Here is a 22333-nt window from a genome sequence, read left to right on the forward strand (position 1 = left end):
TCATACAATCATCATAGAATATTCGATAGTTAACCAGTTACGTGCAAGCTTCAAGCTAAATACAATCCAACCAGGACTCTAAGAATCAACCAGATCACAAAATATGAATCTCAATCCTCATTCTCAATTCTACCTTATCTACCCCTACAAATGATTACATAGTTACATATTTATACCCACCGGAACATATCCGGGTTGGTCACAAAAGATTACAATTACCAATGCAGGAAAATAAAACATGTAACTAGGTCAGCCCTAAGAATGAACAAAATATTTCTAGAAAATAACAACCAAGAAGTGCGGTCTAGCAGGAAGGTCAACCACATGCCAAAGAACATCGGACAAGACCCAAAAATAGATCCACACACCAAGAACAACTCCGGTAATGAAGGAAAGTTAGCCAATAAGCACAAGAACTATCCCGGAACATAGAAACAGTCAACCGGGAGCGACACTGATCGGAAAATAATCCAAATGGATTGAAAAATCTTGAATTAAGCACATGGACCAGCCTAGAAACCAAAAATAGGGTCTTCCATGAAAAACAAGCAACTACCGGTACCAACGGGTAAGAACACAGAAAAATGAACATTGAACTAAACAAGAAAAAAACTGAAAGGAAATATTTTTGGTTGATGCAAGATTGCTCATAGACCGAGGATGCTCCTGCATCAGACACCCCAGGTAGAAAAAGATGTTCCATGAGAGGCAACTCATGAACATCTAAAAGGATTCGGGATAAAGACCCCATGCTCATTTTTTATCCAAATATCTCCCTTATCTGCCAACCTCTTCTTTAGCTCCTCCAGAATCTCAACCGGCTTCTCTAACCCCTGACTCTCTTTGTTTCTCTTCCTTTTCTTTAAATCTGTACATTGTCTCTGTTTATTGCTTTCTTTCTTCTGCAACTCTAATTTGTTTATGTGACAAGACTTCATCCAGTTTGTCATTATAAGCTCTTTGTCATCTAGTTCTATCTGTCCATTGGGCTTATTTATTAGATCTTTCTGCAAACTCATGTCACCTTTCGGTATTACCTCTGCAACCGGTTTCTCAGTACTGCAAATTTTCTCAGGACTCATATTGTTCACCTCCTTCTCTTTCTCCTTCAAATAAGTTAATGTGAACTATGCCCATCTTTCTCAATAGTGACAAGGTTTCTTCTACAGTCATAAATAGCTCCTCTATCAAACTGCCAAGGTCTTCCCAACAAGCAATGAAAAGCACTCATAGATACAACATCACACAAAACTTCATCTCTAAAAGGACCAATATTGAAATTCACCAAACACTGTTCCTTTATTTCTATCTTTTGATCATCTTGTAACCAACTTACCTGGTAAGGACAAGGATGCTCAAGCCTTTTCTATCCAAGATTCACTACCTTCTCTTCAGGTAGCAAATTATCAATACTTCCACTATCCACAAAAACCTTGCAACACATACCACCTGATTTGCACGCAATCCGGAAAAGACTCTTTCTCTGAATAGGTCTGGTATCCTCATTGCTCTGCTCCATCCCGACTCTTTCAAACATAAGGGATTCTCCTTGCTCCAGTATACAGTCAGGTCTGATAACTTCACTTTCTGGTTCCTCATTTGCCAAACAACTTTTTGCCATTCCCTACTTACATCCATAAAATCTATGTCCGGTTTCTCCACACTTGAAACATTTGCCAGTAAATTCCCTACCGGTATTGCCAGTGCCTTTCCTCTGTATTTTCTATTCTGGTTCTTTATTCCACTTAAGTTTTAATTCTTCCTCAACATTCTACTTCTTTGTACTCATCTGTCCTTTGAATCTCTCCTTCCCTCTATTTAGTTGTCTTCTTCTCATCTTCTCCTCGGCCTTCATAGCATACCGGTAAGCTTCTTCAACTATGGAAACCTTAAACATACTCATCTAATCCCGAACGTTAAATGCAAGTCCATTTATCTACCTCACCACATTTTCTCTATCCATCTCTCTATCTCCAGATCTAATCATCACCTTGTAGAATTCCTTAGTGTACTCTTTCACAGTCATGTTTCTCTGTTTCAGGTTCTGCAGCTTCTTGAACAATTCCAACTCATAGTCTCCTAGTATGAACTTGGCCTTCAATCTTGCCACCATCTATCTCTATCGAGTGATCTTCATTTCGCTATTCTCCACTCTGTCTTTCTGCAATTCTTTCCACCATAAGGCAGGATGCCCTTTCAACTTAGTCTATGCCAACTGGACTCTCTGCGGGTCCTTGACATCCTCAAACTCAAAGTAGTCCTCCAACTCTCTAATCCAATCAATCAAATCCTCCAGGTTCAACATTCTGAAAAAGTTTGAAACTTCCACTTTGTGAACTTTACTCACTTGCACCACTACTCTCAGGAATCTTTCCTGTTAGAGTTATCTTGTATTTGCTAATAATTATTTATTTAATTATTAGTCTATTATACTCTACGCTTAAGCTAAACTTAGGCATTTAATAATATGGTAGGTATTTAATAATTATTCTAATTGTTAAATACACTTTATCCCTTTAGGGTTTCTTTAGGGTTGCACATCTTTAGGGTTTCATATTCTCCTTTCAGAAGGATTGTATTGTAATTTTTCTATTATATTCCCTCTTTGAATGATAATCTTTTTCTTTGTAGCCATTATTGTGTTTATGTCTCCAATCTTCTCTTGTGACAGGTATTTTGCTTGAAGGTGCTCTTGGTGTCTCAGAAGTTGTATTTTCTCAAATTATTCATGGTATTAGAGCCTACATCTACCGTTGTTTGTTCCTGATTTTTTCAGAAGATTTTCTTTGGAGGCAAGGGTTTCAGTTTTTTTTGGAGTTTTTTTATTTTGGATTTGGGGTACCTCTTTGTTTCTGGGAACCTTGAGCTCAAATGGACCTCATTGTGGAGCTCAAAACACCAAAAAACCCCCATTTTCATATAAAATTTGTCCAATTTGGACAACTTTGGCTCTGGGATATTTTATTTTTATTTTGGCCCTTCCTGGGCACATTTTTTGAGAAAAAAACTTTTTTTTTGTTTTGTTTTGGGCAGTTTAACAACTTTTCCAAGTTGAAACCTTCACCATTGACCACTAACGGTGTGTTAACTGTTAGGGCCAGCCCTCACGGTCACTGTCAGCAGTCGCCCAACAGACCGAGAGCCACCAGTAGCTCAGGAGTTGCCAACAACTTGAGCCCCGCCAGCTGCTCAGCCTGCCGCCCGAGACTCATCCGCCGTTGCCATCGCCGCCTGGAAACCCACCTGCCACTGCTGCCCAGAACTCCACCTGGCTGCCACTGCCACCCAAACACCACCTCCCTTCCACCAACAAGGGGGCCTTTTTTTTTGCTTGAAGGGTTTTTTGACAGGCTATTGGTTTTTTTTGCCATAACTTGGCAAACAGAGTCGATTTTTGAAAAATATTATATTGCCAGAAAGCTCTTTTCGAGGTCTATTCAGATTAGGAGGTGACATTTGCTGATTTTTTTCATTTAGTACCCATTTTTTGCCATCAAATTCAAAGCTTTTTTCTAGACTCTGGGAGTCGTAACTTGGGCAAACGGACTTCGTTTTTGGAAAACAAATAGGCGTCAAAAAGGTCTTGGAGAGCCCTATTAAGATTTGGGGTTAATTCCTCTAGAAAAATCACCAAGTACACAAGAAATTGTCTAACGCATTATTTTATCTCTTGTCTTCTTTTCTGGCTCTCAGATTGTATTTTTTTTTGGTTTTACATATTGTGGGGGGTGTTATTTTACTACTTTCTGTAATTTACTTCAAAAAATCAGAACACCTAAAACTAAAAAAAAACACCTTTGCATCCTTTGTCTAGTCTGAAAGATCAACCTCAGTTGCAGCATCCTTTTGAGATTCTTCAACACATGAATAAGATGGATGAGGCCATGGGTGTCATCTCCTTACATGTTTCAGACAACTTGTTCTTTCACCTTGATGGTTTGCTCACTCCTCGGGCTATGTGGTCCAAATTCAACACTCTCTTTGGTACTATCAATGAGTTCATAGCATTACAGATTGATGCAGAGCTCTCTTCCTTGTTACTTGAGTCCTTTTCTCACATTGAGGACTTTCTGAACAAGTTAAAAACTACCAGATCTATCCTACACAGTTGTGGTAAAAATAAGATAGACACAGAGTGTATCTACCTAATTCTCTCTAACCTTCGAGTTCCCTATCAGATATTTGCTTCCACATTTTATTCTACTATGGATGCCTTGGGTATACACTTCATGATGCCTACTTTTGATGTGTTTTGTGATCGCTTGACTCGTAAGCAGGCTCACCTATCTGAGTTGGACACTCTCATAGTATCAAAGAACAAAGCATTGGTTGCTCAGACATCTAAAGAGAACAAGAAGCTGAAACTGAAACCTAAGAAGGATTCAACTGGTAGTGAGTGTTCCTCCAAGCCACCACCTAAGTCTGATTATAAACTGTAGTCCTATCCCAAAAAGGAGCAATCTTCTAAGTCTGGTGAGTCTTCCTCCATGACTAAGAAGAAATCAGATGAAATTTGCAATTTCTGTGGCAAGGAAGGTCATCCAGTTTCCCGATGTTGGAAATGATTAGAGGCTTTGGAGGAAGCCATGCAGCAGCATCATATTTCTTCTCCCCAACCTCCATCTTCCTCTTCTACAGGGACATGACATGCTCTTTCTGCACGAGCTATTACTTATTCATCCACTTGGATTATTGATTCAAGGGCTTCTCACCACATGAAACACTCACAACAACTTGTTACCACACTTTCTCACAATGATACTTTACAGATTCTAGTTGGTGACTCAACACAACTTTCAATTTGAGGTTCAGGTTTCATTCCATTGACAAGTGGTTTTTTTCGGGATGTTCTTTTGGTTCCTAACATTTCGACAAACCTCCTCTATGTTCATCAGATTTGTCATTCTTGCTCTAGTAAAACAGTTGAGTTCTCACCACATGATGTGGTTATTAGAGAGCTCCATGATCCTGATTTGGTTGTGGCTTCTGGCAGTGTTGATCCTCATTCTCGAGTTATACCGGTTTGATGGCTTTGAGAGTCTAAATGGTTTAGGTGTTTCTCTTATAGCACATGCAGATTCAGTGAGTAGACTTTGGCATGAGCGTTTTGGCCATGTCAATTACAGATACTTACAACAAATGAGCACATAGGCACTTGTGATTGGGCTCCCTCATATATCCTATACTGATGGTGTATGTCGAGGTTGTGCACTTGGAAAGCATCACCGTGATCCTTTTCCTACAGGCAGAGCCACACATGCTAAGGCACCCTTGGATTGATACACAATGATCTTATGTCATTTCCGACTCCATCTTTTTCAGGGTCCAAGTATGTGCTCACATTCATTGATGACTTCTACGGACGTACATGGGTGTACTTTCTTAAGTACAAGTTAGATGTCTTTGATTCATTTCGAGTCTTTAATACATTTTTAGAGAAGCATTCTGGTCTTTCTATCAAGAGGATACACACAGGTAATTGGAGAGAATGTGTGGATCAGGCTTTTATAGATTTCTGCACAGAGAATTGTTTGCAGTATCAATTATCAGTTTCTCACACTCCTCAGCAGAATGGTGTTGCTGAGAGAAAGAACATAACACTATGGGAGATGGCCAATTATATTCTTTAGTCACGTTCTATGCAACCTGCTTTTTGGGCTGAGGCAATTAATTGTGCCACTTATATTTAGAATTAGATGCCTCATTAGGCATTGCGCTAGGTGACTCCTGAGGAGGCTTGGTCCCATGTCAAGCCTGATGTTTCATCATTCTGAGTTTTTGGTAGTGAGGCTTGGATATTTATTCCAAATGTTCAGAGGAAAGCCATGGAGAGGAAGATCCAACCACTCATTTTTGTTGGCTACTGTGAGGATGTTAAGGCATACAGGTTGTTTGATCTTGATTCCCAAGAGGTCTTGTTTAGGCAGGATGTCCAGTTTGATGAGTGCCTTCCTAAGAAGGATTCTCCATCACCATCTTCTCCCTCATTGCCTCCTCCTCCCTCTTCATCTTTTGAGGATTCTTTATTCTTTGGGGATGATGCAAATGATGGTCCACCATACCCACCACCACCATCACTTGCAGCTCAGCCTTTGCCCAAGTGGGCTCGATTTACAGTTGATTCTGCTAGTTCTATGGCAGGTGATCCTTCTGGCACTCATCGTACTCGTGCACATACATATGGTTCTAGACTTCTGAGTCATGCCATTTCGGAAGATCCTCATAAATTTTTAGAGGCGACAAGTCACCCAAAGTGGGATAGGGCCATGCATGAAAAGTATTCTTCTTTGATGAAGAATCATACTTGGGATCTTTGTACTCTTCCAAAAGGTAGAAAGTTGGTTCAGTGCAAGTGGGTGTACCATACCAAGTATGTTGAAGATGATTCTATTAATAACTATAAGGCTCGTCTTGTTGCGAAGGGGTTTTCTCAAGTGGAGGGTATTGATTACTTTGAGACCTTTGCTCCTGTCGCCAAGATGAATTCTATTCGCTTTGTTTTTTCACTTGGAGCTTCATCGAGATGGACAGTTTTTCAGATGGATGTGAAGAGTTCCTTCTTGCATGGAGACCTTCATGAGGAGATCTATATGGACCAGCCTTAGGGATTTGTGCAAGATTCCTCTTTGGTTTGTAGACTTCGACATTCATTATATGGTCTCAAACAGGCCCCTCGGGCCTGGCATGAGAAGATGGACTCTTTCTTGCTCTCCACACTCTTCACACATTGCCATTTTGATCCCACAGTGTATATTCAACATTAGGGGGATGATATAGTTATCCTTGTGCTATATGTTGATGATCTCATCATTACCGATAGCTCGTCCTCCTTGATTCATGATATTTAGAGAGCTTTAATGGAGCAATTTGAGATGACAAATTTTGGCCTTCTGCACTATTTTTTGGGCCTATAGGTTATTCATTCTTTCGATGGTATTTCCATGCTTCAATAGAAGTATGCTCTTGATATGCATCGTCGATTTGACATGCTTGCTTGCAAGCTTGCACCCACACCTTTTTAGTCAGGTATCGGTTTGTCTACCACTTGTTCTACACCTTACGTGGATCCTACCTTATACAAGCAGTTGGTTGGCAGCTTATTGTACCTGACACATATGCGCTTGAATCTTTCTTTTGCGGATGGTCTTGTCTCTCGGTTCTCCCATGATCCTCATGAGAGCCATTGGCAAGCAACCAAATGTATTTTGAGATACATTCGGGGCACTACATAGTTTGGCATTCACTATACTTTAGGATCCCCTCACATTGTTGGCTTCACTGACTTAGATTGGGTTGGTGATGCTCATGATCAAAAGTCCACTTATGGCTTTGTTTTTTGCCTTGGTTCTAGCCCCATCACATGGTCTTCCAAGAAGCAGTCTGCTATTGCCTTATCATCTACAAAGGTTGAGTACCGAGCAGTGGTGTTAGCTAGTCAGGAGGTTTTATGGCTTCAACAGTTGATGACTGAGTTTGGGTTCCCTCCTGATAGTCCCACTATTCTTTGGTGTGACAATCAAATGGCCATTCACATTTCCCGCAACCCAGTGGAGCACCAGAGGAATAAAAACATTGAGCTTCACATGCATTTCATTAGACAGTTTATTCAGGATGGATTTCTCATCTTGGAGGACATTCCTATAGAGGAGCAGGTTGTTGACATCTTCACTAAACCTTTTGCATCTCCACGCTACCTTCAGTTGCGCTCTATGCTTGGGGTGATGGAATTTTTCCTTGGGGGCTCTCATTGAGGCCTTCCTTCCTTCATGTTTTTTTAGCATGCTTTTACCATCTCTTTTTGGAGTAGAGTTTTTTCCCATGTGGTTTTCTCTATTTCTCCAGTTCATAGAGATTTGGTTGTGATTGGGTACCTCATCAGGCCTTGTTGTCGGGACCCAAATATGCCTTCTTCATGTAGTTGCTTTTTCTTTCATGCATTTATTTTTTTAGCTACTCCCTAAGTTCATTTTAAGGGGGGGTGTTAGAGTTATCTTGTATTTGCTAATAATTATTTATTTAATTATTAGTCTATTATACTCTACGCTTAAGTTAAACTTAGGCATTTAATAATATGGTCGGTATTTAATAATTATTTTAATTATTAAATACACTTTATCCCTTTAGGGTTTCTTTAGGGTTGGACATATTTAGGGTTTCATATTCTCCTTTCATAAGGATTGTATTGTAATTTTTCTATTCTATTCCCTCTCTGAATGATAATCTTTTTCTTCAGAGCCACTATTGTGTTTGTCTCCAATCTTCTCTTGTGACAGGTATTTTGCTTGCAGGTGCTCTTGGGATCTTAGAAGTTGTATTTTCTCAACTTCTTCATTTCCTCTCTTCCATCTTTCGGTCTTTCAACTTCTTTTGCTTCAATCTCTTCACCGACTTGTTCATATTCATCCTTAGATTCAGTGTTTCTCTGCAAGCAAGCCAAAGTGTTTCGGATTTCGTTCCTCACTTAATTCTTGAAGTCCTCCACCATTCGATCTACCCTCCGAGGGTTTGTCCTTCTAGGAGACATCTCCTCTTTCACTCCGGTGAACTGCCTCAACTCTGCGATCTGACTACCAGTTTCAATTGCCTCTCCTTGACGATCTATTGAACACACACGCAACTTGCCTCTAATTGGCGATCTATCCACCCAAAGGAATGTCTCAATGTTCACAAACAACTCTTATTCTAGCTAGTTCATAACCAACTTTCATACCACTTGAACCAACCATAACTGGTAAAACCCTCAAAGAGAATCAATCGACTTATGCAACAAGAGTAACACAATGATAACAACAAGAAAACATAGCAAGATTAAAGAAACAAATCATATTATTTGCTTAGAATTTCCAGCAACCAACTCTAAGAATCAATCGGATCACAAAATGCGAATCTCAATCCTCATTCTCAATTCTACTTTCTTTGCCCCTACAAATGATTACATAGTGCCATATTTATACCCACTAGAACATATTCGGGTCAACCACAAAAGATTACATTTAACAATGTAGGAAAATGAAACATGTAACTAGGTCAGCCCTAAGAATGAACGAAATATTTTTAGAAAATAATAACAAAAAAGTGTGGTCCAAAAGGAAGGTCGGCCACACGCCAAAGAACATCGGACAAGACCCAAAAATAGATCCACATACCAAGAACAACTCCGATAATGCAGGAAAGTTGACCACTAAGCACAAGAATTGTCTCAGAACCCAAAAATAATCAACTGAGAGTGATAACTTACCGGAAAAGAATCCAAATGGACTGAAAAATCTAGAATTAAGAACATGGACTATCTTGGAAACCGAAAATAAGATCTTCCATGAAAATCAAGCAACTACCGGTACCAACTGGTAAGGAAACAGAAAACTGCACATTGAACTAAACAAGAACTAAACTGAAAGGAAATATTTTTGGTTGATGCAAGATTGCTCATAGATTGGGGATGCTCCTGCATCATGAATTTAAGATTAGTTTCAAGCATAAACTACGTAGCCTTCATGTCTTGCAACAAGATAACATCTTTATGCTTTTCAAGACTCAGATATATCCTTACTATATACTTTCTATCATGGGACTCAAGTCACCTAATATTCCAAGAAGAACAGTTAAGAATCATTATATTATATGATGGGGAAGTCTCCATATTATTTCTAAATCTACCAAATCATTTAGGAATGTTGTCCTATAGTTCCTTTCTCTTGGAGCAAAGCTCTTTCATTTCCCTTCTCCCCCCTTTTCTCTTTCTTTTAGTAAGTTTTATTCAATCATTTCTTGTAGGTATGGATTTAGTTTCAACTACCATATCCACATGCCCAAATAAAAGGGGATGATGAAATCAAATTCCTATATGGGATCTCCTTACTTTACAAGGATTATGCATCCCTAAAGTCCCAGCTTGGGTTAGATCATTGTTATTCATTTTGGGTTTAGTAGAGTCATTGAACTTTAAAATTTGGATTTGGTATTCTTTATCAAACTAGGTGCCTCCATTCTTATTCAAATCTTATAATTGCAATCTCTTATCTATGACCAACTCATGATTGATAACATGATCATGAATGGGCTTAAACAAAGAACATGGGCTTCACTGGCTAGGCAATATTATATCGCATGCATTCATATTTGGGGGTTTAATATTCCAAAATCTAAAACAATATGTTTCCTATTTAGTTAAAGCAGGGGGGTTTTTAATTCAGATTATAAAAAAATACAATATTTGGTAAAAATAGGGGGGTTTTTTAATTTAGGTTGTGTATTGGGAGGGGATGACAAAAAGGGAGTTTAGGGAAATATTTTTTGAAAATAGGGGGATTCTTTAGTATGCCATGAATGCATGTGCTATAACTTAGGTTAACAAAGTGAAGCCCCCATGAGGCAAAGAGTGAAAAGAGGAGTTGACAACAATACTACCTATAATGGTGTAAATTTAGAACTAGGGTTTCAGCAAATAAAACCACTAACCAAATTAACCATACATTGAAAGAAGAAGGTAAATCCAATTAATCTAGCCACAATTTTATTAGAAAAGGGGCTAAGAATATTGATCAGATTAAACAATTTTGTGGTGTTAGGAGTCTCCTTCTTTCTTAGTTGAATTTAGAATATAATTGTGAACTTAGGAAAAAATGAGGGATAATTGAGGTAAATTGATAGAAATAGTAAGCTATAGATGACCTATGAATCCACCAACTAAGATCTGGGAAAAATAAGATGTTTAGAACCTATTTCCAAAAGTTTGGCTTGATTTTTTCAGGACTAGGTAGCAAAGATCTTCCCCGGTCCTCTGAATTTTTTGTTGCCAAAAGTTGAACCCGTTCGCCATTGTTGAAACTATCATATTTCTTGGGTAAATATTTTGCACCTATGTCCTACAAACAAAAAGAGGGAAATATGTTGGGGATAGGGGTTTGCTTAAGCCAAACCTCAGTTTAGGAATTAACCTTGAATGAAATAATTCAAATACTGAAATAAATTTTAAGGAGATATGCCTCAAATATGCAATTTTTGATGATGATGCAATGGTATGACAAACACATGAGCTTTCTTGCATGAAGATTGATGTAACTTTGGTCCAAAATTCTTGGATGATGAATATGCAACCTTAAATCTTTGGATATTTTTTATGATAAATGCTTCATGGATGCATAAATAGTTTAGGTAACTCATGGATTGCTTCTAGATGAAATGAATTGATAGGATGTCTCTATATAGAGTTACCTAGGTAAATTATCGATTAGGTTGACCTCCAATGGTCATGTGTATCCCCGAGAACCAAATGTTGTCGGGGAGATATAGAACCTACTCGATTTCAAATTGGGGCTCATTTGAGATGGACCAAGGAGTTTTGGGGCATCGTAGTCTAGACTAGGGAATCCCACACCTTGGTCCTTTGAGAAACAGGACCAAAATAAATAGCTAGGGGTGAGGGTGTTCCATGATAGAACCCACCAAAGGTTTTTCAGGACATCAAAGTTGGAAAATAGGGTCAAATTAGACTATAGAGGGGATGAGGATAGGACACACTAAAGTGGGAGCACAAACATGATGTGTAAATTGGACCGGTTAAAATTTACGATGCTACATTATCATAGGCAACTTGATTGTTCTCCAAAGCTTTAATTCTCACATCTTTGTTTATGATCAACCACATGATCACATTTGGACATAGGGAAGGATTGTGAAGATGTGTTGTCATCTTTGGAATGATCTATCATGGTAGTAGTTCAATTACAATATTGAGATTTCATGAATTTATTTTTACCAATATTCTTAAAGTACTTTGGGGTCTTCATCATAGCAGTATCTTTGGTCACCAAATCTTTTCTATAATTTATGATTTTGGGGGATAAAGATTTGGAAGGAAGCGGAATATAATATCATTGGTCCTTCCAACATTAGATAACACAACCTCTCCTCCATCTTTATTAGGGTAATCTTTATCAATTAAATCATTTTTTACTCCTATTTTTGGGGTAATACTTTTAGCTCTCATTTGAGTAGTTTTTTTTTGAGCTATGAAAGACGTAATTTTGTCCAACACTAGTTCTTGAGCATTTTTCTTATGGCTAAGAACTTTTATATGCCCATTGGCTGGGTCATTGTTAAATATAGTCCCATAATTAATATCCTTGGGCACTAGTATAGTAGAACGATTCTACTTAGTGATCATATTGGGTTTAATGGTTACAGTAGGTCTAGTATCCATGCCTACAATGAGAGGAACAAGACTAAAGTTAATGAGGTGTTTAATTTGTTTTGCATTTCTGCAACCCTATTAAGTGAGAGAGGTGACATGCAATACCAAGTGCAATAATATATGAGCAATTATCCTCAAACATAGGAAGAGGGAAAGGGCTATTGTTAGAACCTTCCATCTAAATCACTAAAGGGTTTATGCTAGATGAAGTCTTACTACCTTCAAAAGAGCTAATAGAAGGATCACTCTTTTTGGAAGTAGCCAATGCAGGGGAGATAAGAGAGCCACCTATTGGGTTAGGTATTACCTTAGTCTTGAAAACAACCATCTGAGGTTTTTAAGGAATATTTACAGATTGAGACCTTGAGATGGGATTGACCTTATTGTTGCCAGCCAAATCCTTGTCCACTTTAAATAGATTAGGATATTTTTTATCAAAATATATTTTTCCTCATAGGGTTTATAGATTTATTTTGAATAATATGGTCATTTCTCCTTGAATTTCATTCCCTTTTGCAAACAAATTACACATTAACACCATAAAGAATTTATACGTTACAGTAGAATATTTTTCCACTAAGATTAACATCAATCAGTATAGGGTCTAAGGTAAGAGAGAGAAAAAAATTCTATATTTAAAGCCTCTAGTTACCAACTTAGAGTGTAAAACTATTGTAAATATGAGTTTGTGTTGTCATTAATGTAAAACTTGTCATGAGAGATTGTGTGCAGTTTGCAAGATGTTATAATTAGTTTTACGCTTGTGTGTATTGATGACAAAAGTGAAGAGGAAGCAATAAGATTTTTAGTTGTGTTGTCCATACGATTATTGTTTTTGTTGTATCTGATTGGTATATCAGTATATGTGATCTAGAAATGAGTGTTCAAAGGATGTTATGATGTTTGTTGGTGATATTGAGTAAGTATGTGGTGTTTCTGGAAGGTGACAATATTGCAAGCTGAAACATGCAAGAAAGAGTATTTAAAGTCTTTATAGGAGAATGATATGCATTCCTCTGCATTTATAGTTGATGTCTTGCAGTTATAGATTTAATGTCTATTCTTTATGGATGTTGCACTATTACAATTTCAGGTTTTTAGTTGTTCAAGTATTGAAATTGGTTGTTGCAATCTATTGACTGTGAGGTTGTCTATTAGGATTGACTTGGAGAATGCTTTACATTTCTTTGCAGTGTTGGTTCAAGTATTACAGCTTGGAGGACATGTTCATGTTTCTCGTACAGTTTTCCAGTTCAGAATTCAAGTGTTGGTTTTCTCTACAAGTGAAATTATGATTTTACATTGTTCAACGTTATTTGTTGTATTGGCCTCTAACTATCTGAATTGGTTTATGTTATTTGGATCATATTATTTTAGTCTAGATATGCTTTGGAGGATGAGTTAAAGTATTTTTATGGGTCTTACTATGGCATGTGAAGATTTGCATTGAGTTATTTGCATTGGATAATGTTTTTGAACCAACTGGTTAACGTGCTTTATTGTTTATCTACACATTACATTTGATGCTAACTTTGGAGGATGCAATGGTCTATGTGGTTCATTATAATTATATTAGGAAGACATGTTGTGATGTATTTGTGTCCTATTTATATCTCAAAGTGGACTTTATTTAGTTCACTTACTCATGGTGGCCGAATGTGTGCAATTTATATTTATTTTTTGGTTGATCTAGTTAAGTATTTTTGTGAACAAGTTGATATAAATAGAGGTTTGGATGTGTGAATTGAAGTGTGGATTGATCATTGAGTGTATGGATTAATTGAGGATGATGTGGAAGTATATTTGTGGAAGAAGAAGTGCAAAAATCAATTTTTAATGGGTTTATGATCAAGAGATTCTATCTAGTTCAATTCATCTTTTTTTTAATGCCTGTTGGAAGATAGTGACACATTTTTTGCAACTTGTGAAGATTTGTATCTTGCCCTAGGATCGTGCATCTCATCTCTGCAAGTCCTTTGTATCTTGCTTTGGAGAAATGAGTTTCAATAATGCAAGTCCATTGTATCTTGCCTTGAGGTTGTGCGCCTTAGCTTGTAAATCCATATCAAGAGCAATGAGCCTCCTTGGCCTCAAGCCTAAAACATTGTATTCAGTTACTCATATTGTGAATGTGATTATCACTTTGTTTTTCCCCACATTGGATTTTAGAGCCATGTTCCTCTAAGATAAGCTTAAGCACTTGAGGAAAGTTCAAGATGTCACGAGAGAATGGTTAAAAAGCACCAAAGTTTGATGGCGCAAATTATTCCACTTGGAAGGCACAAATGGAATATCATTTGAATTCCTTGTTGCTTGGAATATGGGATATTATTAATATTGGTTATAGTGCTTTGACTAGTGATCCTTCTAGTTTGAATGAGGTCAAGGATCATGAAAATAATGCCAAGGAAAGAAATGTAATTGTTAGTAGTTTGAGAGACTTAGAATTCTTGAAGGTCATCAAATGCAAATCTGCAAAGGAGATTTGGGATAAGTTGATCAACATTTGTGAAGGAGTTCAAAAGACCAGCCAAGTCAAGATGCAAAATATAAAGTATAGATTTGATACACTAAGGATGTCTGAAGATGAGAATATTGAAGGTTACCTGCACCAAGTGAATGAGATAGTAAGTGCAATCAAATTTTGGTGGAGAATTGAAAGAAAATAAAGTTATGAGAAAAGTAATGAAAAGACAACCTATATCTTATAAGGCTAAGTTGTATGCTACTGATGAAAGCCATAACACAGATACATATACCTTGGATAAGCTCTATGGGTCACTCTCTATCTTTGAGATATCAAAGTTTGAGGAGCTACACAATGTTAAGAAGGAAGCCACATTCAAAGGTACAAAGAATATTGAAGATGTACCTAAAACAAGCAATGGTTTAGATGATATTAACGTGAATTTTGTGAGGAGACTAAAGAAAGGATCTAGAAAATACAAAGGTAAGATGCTCTTCAAATGTTTTAATTGTGGAAGAATTGGTCATTATGCGGTTAAGTGCACCAAGATGGTGAACAAAAAGGGGTTATAAGTGGCCACTTTTTTTTCTTTTATTCTGAAAACAGGTAAACCTGAACTTCAAAGAAATATTTGAAGGTCATGCACTAAAAATAGGAGTTGAGAAAAGAACAAGAATTGTAGTGCTTTGAATCTAGTTTCTAAACTACTAATTTTTTTAAAAATTGGATAAGATTAAGAGGGTGAAACCTCTCGCGCACGAAAAACTATTCCTGATTTTTTCAGAAAAAACATAACATAGCTATTTTCATGCGCTGCACAAAATATATAGTTATATTTAGTATTATGCAAAACCCTTTGGTAGGATTATAGGTAAGAGTGAGATCTAGAAGTTTTGTATTTTTTTATAATTTTCCGTTGAGTTTTTTTTTAATGATTTTTTGAAGTGACCACATCTTGAAAATTTGGTACTTGTTCGTGCGCTGGGCATAACTTGCATCAAAATAATAAAAAATGCAAACTTTTTTTAAAAAATTGTATAGAATCTAGTGTAGAACAATAAAATGTAATTTATTTTTAATTTGGTCAATTATATCAAAATTTATTAAAAAAGTGGTAGACATATGTTTGTGAGGACTGTCAAGGCACTGGTAAAGAAAATTAAAGTTTACTATGTTAATGTTGTCCAAAAATAGAAAAATTTATATGGTCAGAAAACTGAGAAGACATGTGAGATTATGGTGGTAATTTTAGACATACCCACTTGATGATTTATAAACTTGGTGAGGACGAAGTCGAGAAATCATGTGGGAAGATGAAAAAACATGTAAAGGGACAAAAATGGGGGGAAAGTGGGCTTGCAAACCTTAGGGTCATTTTCCAACCATCTTACCAAGCCAAACCCACACAGGTTTTGAAAAAAAAAAAGTACTATCACATTTCTCCATTACCCGCACAAGTTTTGAAAAACAAAAAGTACTATTCACAGTTCTACATAACCCGTACGGGTTATGTAGAACTAAAACCATTATTTTGTGTTTCACAAAACCTGTACGAGTTATGAAGACATAATTGTATATACCTAAAAATGGTCTAAAGATAGCTAATTAAATAATCAATTATTTAATTAATCCCCCTTTCCAATTTAATTGAATTCACTAGCAATTTGATTAATTCTCCATTCATCTACTTATCAATAAATCTAAGGATTTATTCATTAAGTTAATTTAAATAGTCCTCTTTGATTAATTAATCTAAATTGATTAATCCCCCTGTTAAATTCATTTCTTCTAATCCCCTAATTAATTAAAACAAATCAATTTATGTGTTTGTTGAAAGTTAATTAGCCTTTTCCTATTATTTGAATTTTTAAATTCAAATTCCCCACATGCCTCCTAACTTATAACCACCTAACCTAACCACCCCCTAACCTAACCCATTCCACCTAACCCTGGGTTTAACTAACCCTATCCTAACCTCCTCATCCTAACCTCCTATGGTGTGGATATTCTCCCCTTGAGACACATGACACTTATGCCACATGTCTCCTCCCTTGGACACTTGACCTCTTATGAGAAAGGCTCCTTGACACTTGTCACCACAGCGATGACAAGTGTCCTTCCCTCCAACCTCTTCTCCAACCACCTCCAATTTCACCCTTGATATCTTCAGACTCAATCTTGACCGTTGATTCCTACCACCTCACCCCTGGCCTTGGAAATCCTATAAATATCCCCCATTTTGGAGCACAAAGGATCCCATCTCATATAATTTTAGGCATTGTTACTATAGGCATATCCATTATAGCATATCATTTAAGCATTGTTATCATAGGCAATTGCATCTTAGTTCTAGTTTAATTTGATCATATTCTAGCATAATTGTTGAATCATATAGCATAATCAATCTCTATTCTAGCTTAATTGCATCATCATATGGCTTAATCATGCATATCATTAGTTTAATTAGCCTCTTTGATCAATCTAGCATAATCAATCTCATCTAGCTTGCATATCATATCATTTTGAATCCTCCATCCAGGTGTAGTCAGGTCACTAGGATTGCTTATCTAGATCTAAGAGCAAATCCACACTTGCATCTCTTAGGAGGTGATAGGTCGCTTTTCCATGGTTTATCTTTCATTTGATTTTACTTTTCTAACCATGCTTCTAATAATCTATTGAGTGTTTGTGTTGCAGTTGCAGGTACCCTACTTCACACTCACGACAATAATAATGTATGCTTGTAAACTTAGCATTTACTACACATATGTATAGACATACATATATAATATGTGTTTATGTATGTATATATGCATATCTATGGTTATATATACATATATAGATATATGTCTATGTCTATTATAAGCCCTAATTATCCTCCTTGAGTTCTATCTCATCTCTCTCTCCCCCTCACACTTCTCTCTCTGTTGAGTCTCTCACCCTTTTCTCTTTCTCGTTCTCTCTACCTCATGTCTCTCACCCTCTCCTCCTCCTCCTCTCTCTCTCTCTCTCTCTCTCTCTCTCTCTCTCTCTCTCTCTCTCTCTCTCTCTCCCCCACCTCTCTCTCTCTCTCTCTCTCTCTCTCAATCTCCTCTCTCTCCCCCTCTCTCTCCCTCCCCCTCTCCTTATCCTATTCTCTCTCTCTCTCTCTCTCTCTCTCTCTCTCTCTCTCTCTCTCTCTCTCTCTCTCTCTCTCTCTCTCTCTCTCTCTTTTCCCAATCTCCCTCTCTCTCCCTCTCCCCCTCTCCTTTTCCAAATCTCCCTCTCTCCCCTTCTCCTTTTCCCAATCTCCCTCTCTCTCCCTATCCCCCTCTCCTTATCCTATTCCTACTCTCTCTCTCTCTCTCTCTCTCTCTCTCTCTCTCCCTCTCTTCCTATCCCCTTCACTCTCTCTCCCTCCCCCTGTCCTTATCCTATTCTATCCCCCTCTTCCTACCCCCTACTCTCTCTCTCTCTCTCTCTCTCTCTCTCTCTCTCTCTCTCTCTCTCTCTCTCTCTCTCTCTCTCTCTCTCTCTCTCTCTCTCTCTCCACTTCATATTTGGTTCCTAGTTCTACATAACCCATACGGGTTATGCAAAACTAAGGCCAAAACTTCTAGTTCTACATAACTCATTGGCTTCTAAAAAATAGAGGAACTTTTTGTTTTTTTAATTGTTTTTGGCTAGGCCCGTTCTTGAATTTCCAGAAAATGCACCGGTTATGAAAAATTTCATTTTTTTTTGCATGTGGCTAGTTTTCTGTTCACCATCTTGGTGCACTTACCCATGTTACTAGATGTACTTTCAAGAAATATATTTATAAGAGATCAAATAATGATAACAAGAGAAAGAATAATTATAGAAGAGATGATAGAAATAAAAGAATAGATGATATAGACAAGCCTAAATTGAGTTATTATTTGATGGAGACTATTTCTCTAAAGAAAAAGAATGTGATGACTCAAATTATGAATCATTTTTTTTAGCCATGAAAGAAAAGGATAGTGGAAGGTCTGACACTCTACATAATGAGAAAGAAAGTGAAAAATCAATTATCATAAAAAATGCATGCAAAAGAGGAACCTAAATCCTGGATAATTGATCTTGGATGCTCAAATCATATGACAAGTGACAAAAGGAAATTCATATACTTTGAAAAGTATGATGATGGATCAGTAATGTTTGTTGGTGAGGACGTTGCACCTATTTGTGGTAAAGAATGATATCCATATATAGTAAGCATAAGATAAATGATGTTTATTATGTTAAAGGTTTAAGATACAATCTCGACTATGAGTTAGATGTGTTGTAAAGGCTACAAGCTCATATTTCATGGGTCTATATTATAGATTAGGAAAATATTTTATGGAAGGTTAGTTGTAGAAGGTATAAGAACAAATGACAATGTCTATTATGTAAAGGAAAATAAATAAAGTAGTTATATGTTGGAGCAAAGAAGTGAATGTTGGTTGCAACACAAAAGGATGGGACACAATAACTTTGATAACATGGTGAAGATTATTTCTACTCATGTTGTGAGATATTTTATAAAGGTTATCAGACTATCCAATACAATGTGCAAGGAATGTTAGATGGGAAAGCAAACAAGGAACAAATTCAGAAGATTTTTTGGAGGTTAGGGTTTCAGTTTTTTTAGAGCTTTTTTATTGGATCTGGGGTATTTGTTTTTTTTTTTTTTTTGATCATTTTGGGCTCAAGTGGATATCACCATTGAGCTCAAAATGCCCAAAAACCCCTATTTCTATATAAAATTTATCAAATTTCGACAAATTTGGGTTCTGGACTTTTTTTTGGCACGAATTTCTTGAAATTCATCAGAAAAATCATTAAATTTTTTTTTAGAGCAGTTTGGGCCAAAAAAAGACCTCATCGTTGGCTTCCGAAGGGTGTTTCCAGTCATTTTGTAATATAATTCGACCAATTTCGGTGACAAGAGCATCTGGGCCTTGATTTTTTCATTGGCACGCTTTACGATGCACAAAAATCCGTATGGCTGTACCTGCAAATGTGTCAGAAAATTTTTGTCAAAAAAAAAAAACAAAACTTTTTTTTACCCTCTTTATGCCCTAAAAGAGGGGTTTTTTTTCTTTTGGTCATACGGAGGCACTTTTTCAAAAAATTTATATCGTCGGAAAGCTCTTTTCGAGCTCTCTTCAGATTTGGAGGTTTGATCTTCTGATTTTTCTTATTTGATGGTGCTTTTTTGCTGTCAAGGCAAGAGGTTCATTTTTTGCACTCCGGGAGACATACTTTGAGCATCTGAACTCCATTTTTTGAAAACTTTATATCGTTGGAAAGCTTGTTCTGTGTTCTTTCCATTCATATGAGTTTTCTTTCCAAATTATGCTCTAGGTATAATTTATTTAGTTTTTTGCTTTTCAGCACTCTGGTGAATATCTTGGATGTTTCAAGTCCTGGGATCTCTTTCTTTGAGTAGGATGTCTCGTATTTGGCTATTCTTTATGTTTCCAGTCTTTTGTCTCTTCTGATCATTGTAGCATTTTATTTATGCAAACACATTGAGATAAAGTGCCATCATGCATTGTATACTTGGGATCTTGCACAACTTGTGCCTTATTGTACATGCACTACTTACAAAGTGCCATGGGGGGGTTGATGTTTGCCTTTTTGTTTGCCATCTACCTTTGTCACGTGAGTGTTCCTTCCACAACATTAGCTTCATGATGTGTGTCAAGTGAGTGATCCTTCCACGATACTATGTACTTTTATATGCACCTTTGATGTTCCTGGTTCTTCGTCTTGCAGTTCTTGTTGGCCATTGTTTTCAGTGTACCTGTCCCTCTCCCTTTTCAGCATTATGGGGAGGTTTGTCTTGTTATTCCAATGCTTCCTTGGTTTGATTGATCAACTCTTCAGGCTTTGGTGTTTCATGCCATTTGTATCTTTGAGTTTAGTTGTTTACCTTTGTTTGCCATCTGATTCAAGTAGTGTCATTTGAGGGTACTGATGCAGATTATAGTCTTATCTACCTGGTCATGTTCTATTTCAGTGGAGGTTCTTCAGATCAGCAGTTACTCTTCGACAGTGTTTGCAGCTATTTCATGCTTCAATGGTGTTCTTCATGCTCTTCTTTTTGTTCCTATCGTTTGGAACACTCTTGTTTGGAGGCTTCTTAGTCCTTCACTTGAGCTTTCATCTCTTCTTGGAGAGGAGTTTTGTTCCCATGGGATTTTCTCCTTTTTCTCCACTTTACAGAGATTTTATTGTACTTGGGTACCTCATTAGGCCTAGTTGTCAAGACCCATTGTTGCTTTCCTACATTTTTTACATGCTTTTTTAGTCCTTAGTTGTTTTTTAGCTACTCCCTAAGTTCATCTTAAGGGTGTGTGTTAGAGTAATCTTTTATTAGCTAATAATAATTTATTTAATTATTAGTCTATTATACTCTATGCTTAAGCTAAACTTAGGAATCTTATAATTCTTTAGGATTTTCACCTTTAGGGTTTCGAGTATCCTTTTATAAGGATTCTCTCTTTGTATTTTCATAACTACTGTAAATATTGAATTGCATTCTTATTGCACAATCAATATGACTCCTCTTTTCTGGATCTCTGAATTCTGGCCTCCATAGCTTTTTTGCTTCTCTCCTTCTGTGACAGGTTTACATGTAGGTGATCTTTGGGAGCTGTAGAGTTGATTTTTCCTCAACTCCAACATAATACAATGATATGCAATGTAATTCTAAACTATAATGAAAAATGCAAGGAAAGCCATTTACACTAGATGCAAAATGGTACTGTGATAAGCTAATTTTCATGCGAAGCTAATTGTGTTTCTAGAGATGATACTAAGGTTGTTGATAATGATAAGAATGCTCAAGATGCTGGGGGGTCTCATGGCTAAAAAGAGGGTCATTTATAGATTTTTCAAAGCCAAGGCTGAGGTGGCACGAATCAACGGTCAAGATTCAATTTGGAGATATCAACGGTTGAGAGTGAAGAAGTTGGAGGAGAGGTTGAAGAAGAGGACACATGTCATTACTAGAAAGACAAGAGTCAAAGAATCTCCACCAAGTGCCAATAAAGAGGCAAGTGGCAAGGGGTGGAGGGACAAGTAGCAAAGGTGCCATGTGTCTACAAGGGAGAGTGAACAACCCACAAGAGGTGAGGATGAGGAAATTAGAGAGGATATGGTTGGTTAAGCCATGGTTAGGTTAGAGGGTTGGTTAGAAGAAAATTAGGCTAGGAGATGGTTAATTGTTAGGACACATGTGTCTAATTTCAATTAAAAATTTAAATTTTATGGTGGGAAAGAATTAAATAAACAAATTCATTAAACTCATTTATTTAGTTAGGAAAATAGAAGAAATGAATTAAGATATGATGAATTAGGAAAATTAACTATATGAAGAAATTATTAAATTGATTTATACAGTAGCAGAATAAATACTTTGATTAACTAAATAACTTTGTATTTAATAAATTATCTTCAGATCAAATTTTTAGTGTACACAGAACCAAATGCAAAATAAAAAGGACATAAGAAAGCACCTAAAAAACCTTTAAAGTACGTGCAAAAGAATCATTCAGAAGATCAAATCATTGGAGATAAAGATAAAGGAGTTCAAATTTAGAAGAAGACCTAGTGAAGCCAATGAACAAGCAAATTTTGGTTTCTTATCCAAGATGGAGCCAAAGACCTTTGTAGAGGCT

This window comes from Cryptomeria japonica, chromosome 4 (genome assembly GCF_030272615.1).
Source record: "Cryptomeria japonica chromosome 4, Sugi_1.0, whole genome shotgun sequence".
Classification (NCBI taxonomy): Eukaryota; Viridiplantae; Streptophyta; class Pinopsida; order Cupressales; family Cupressaceae; genus Cryptomeria; species Cryptomeria japonica.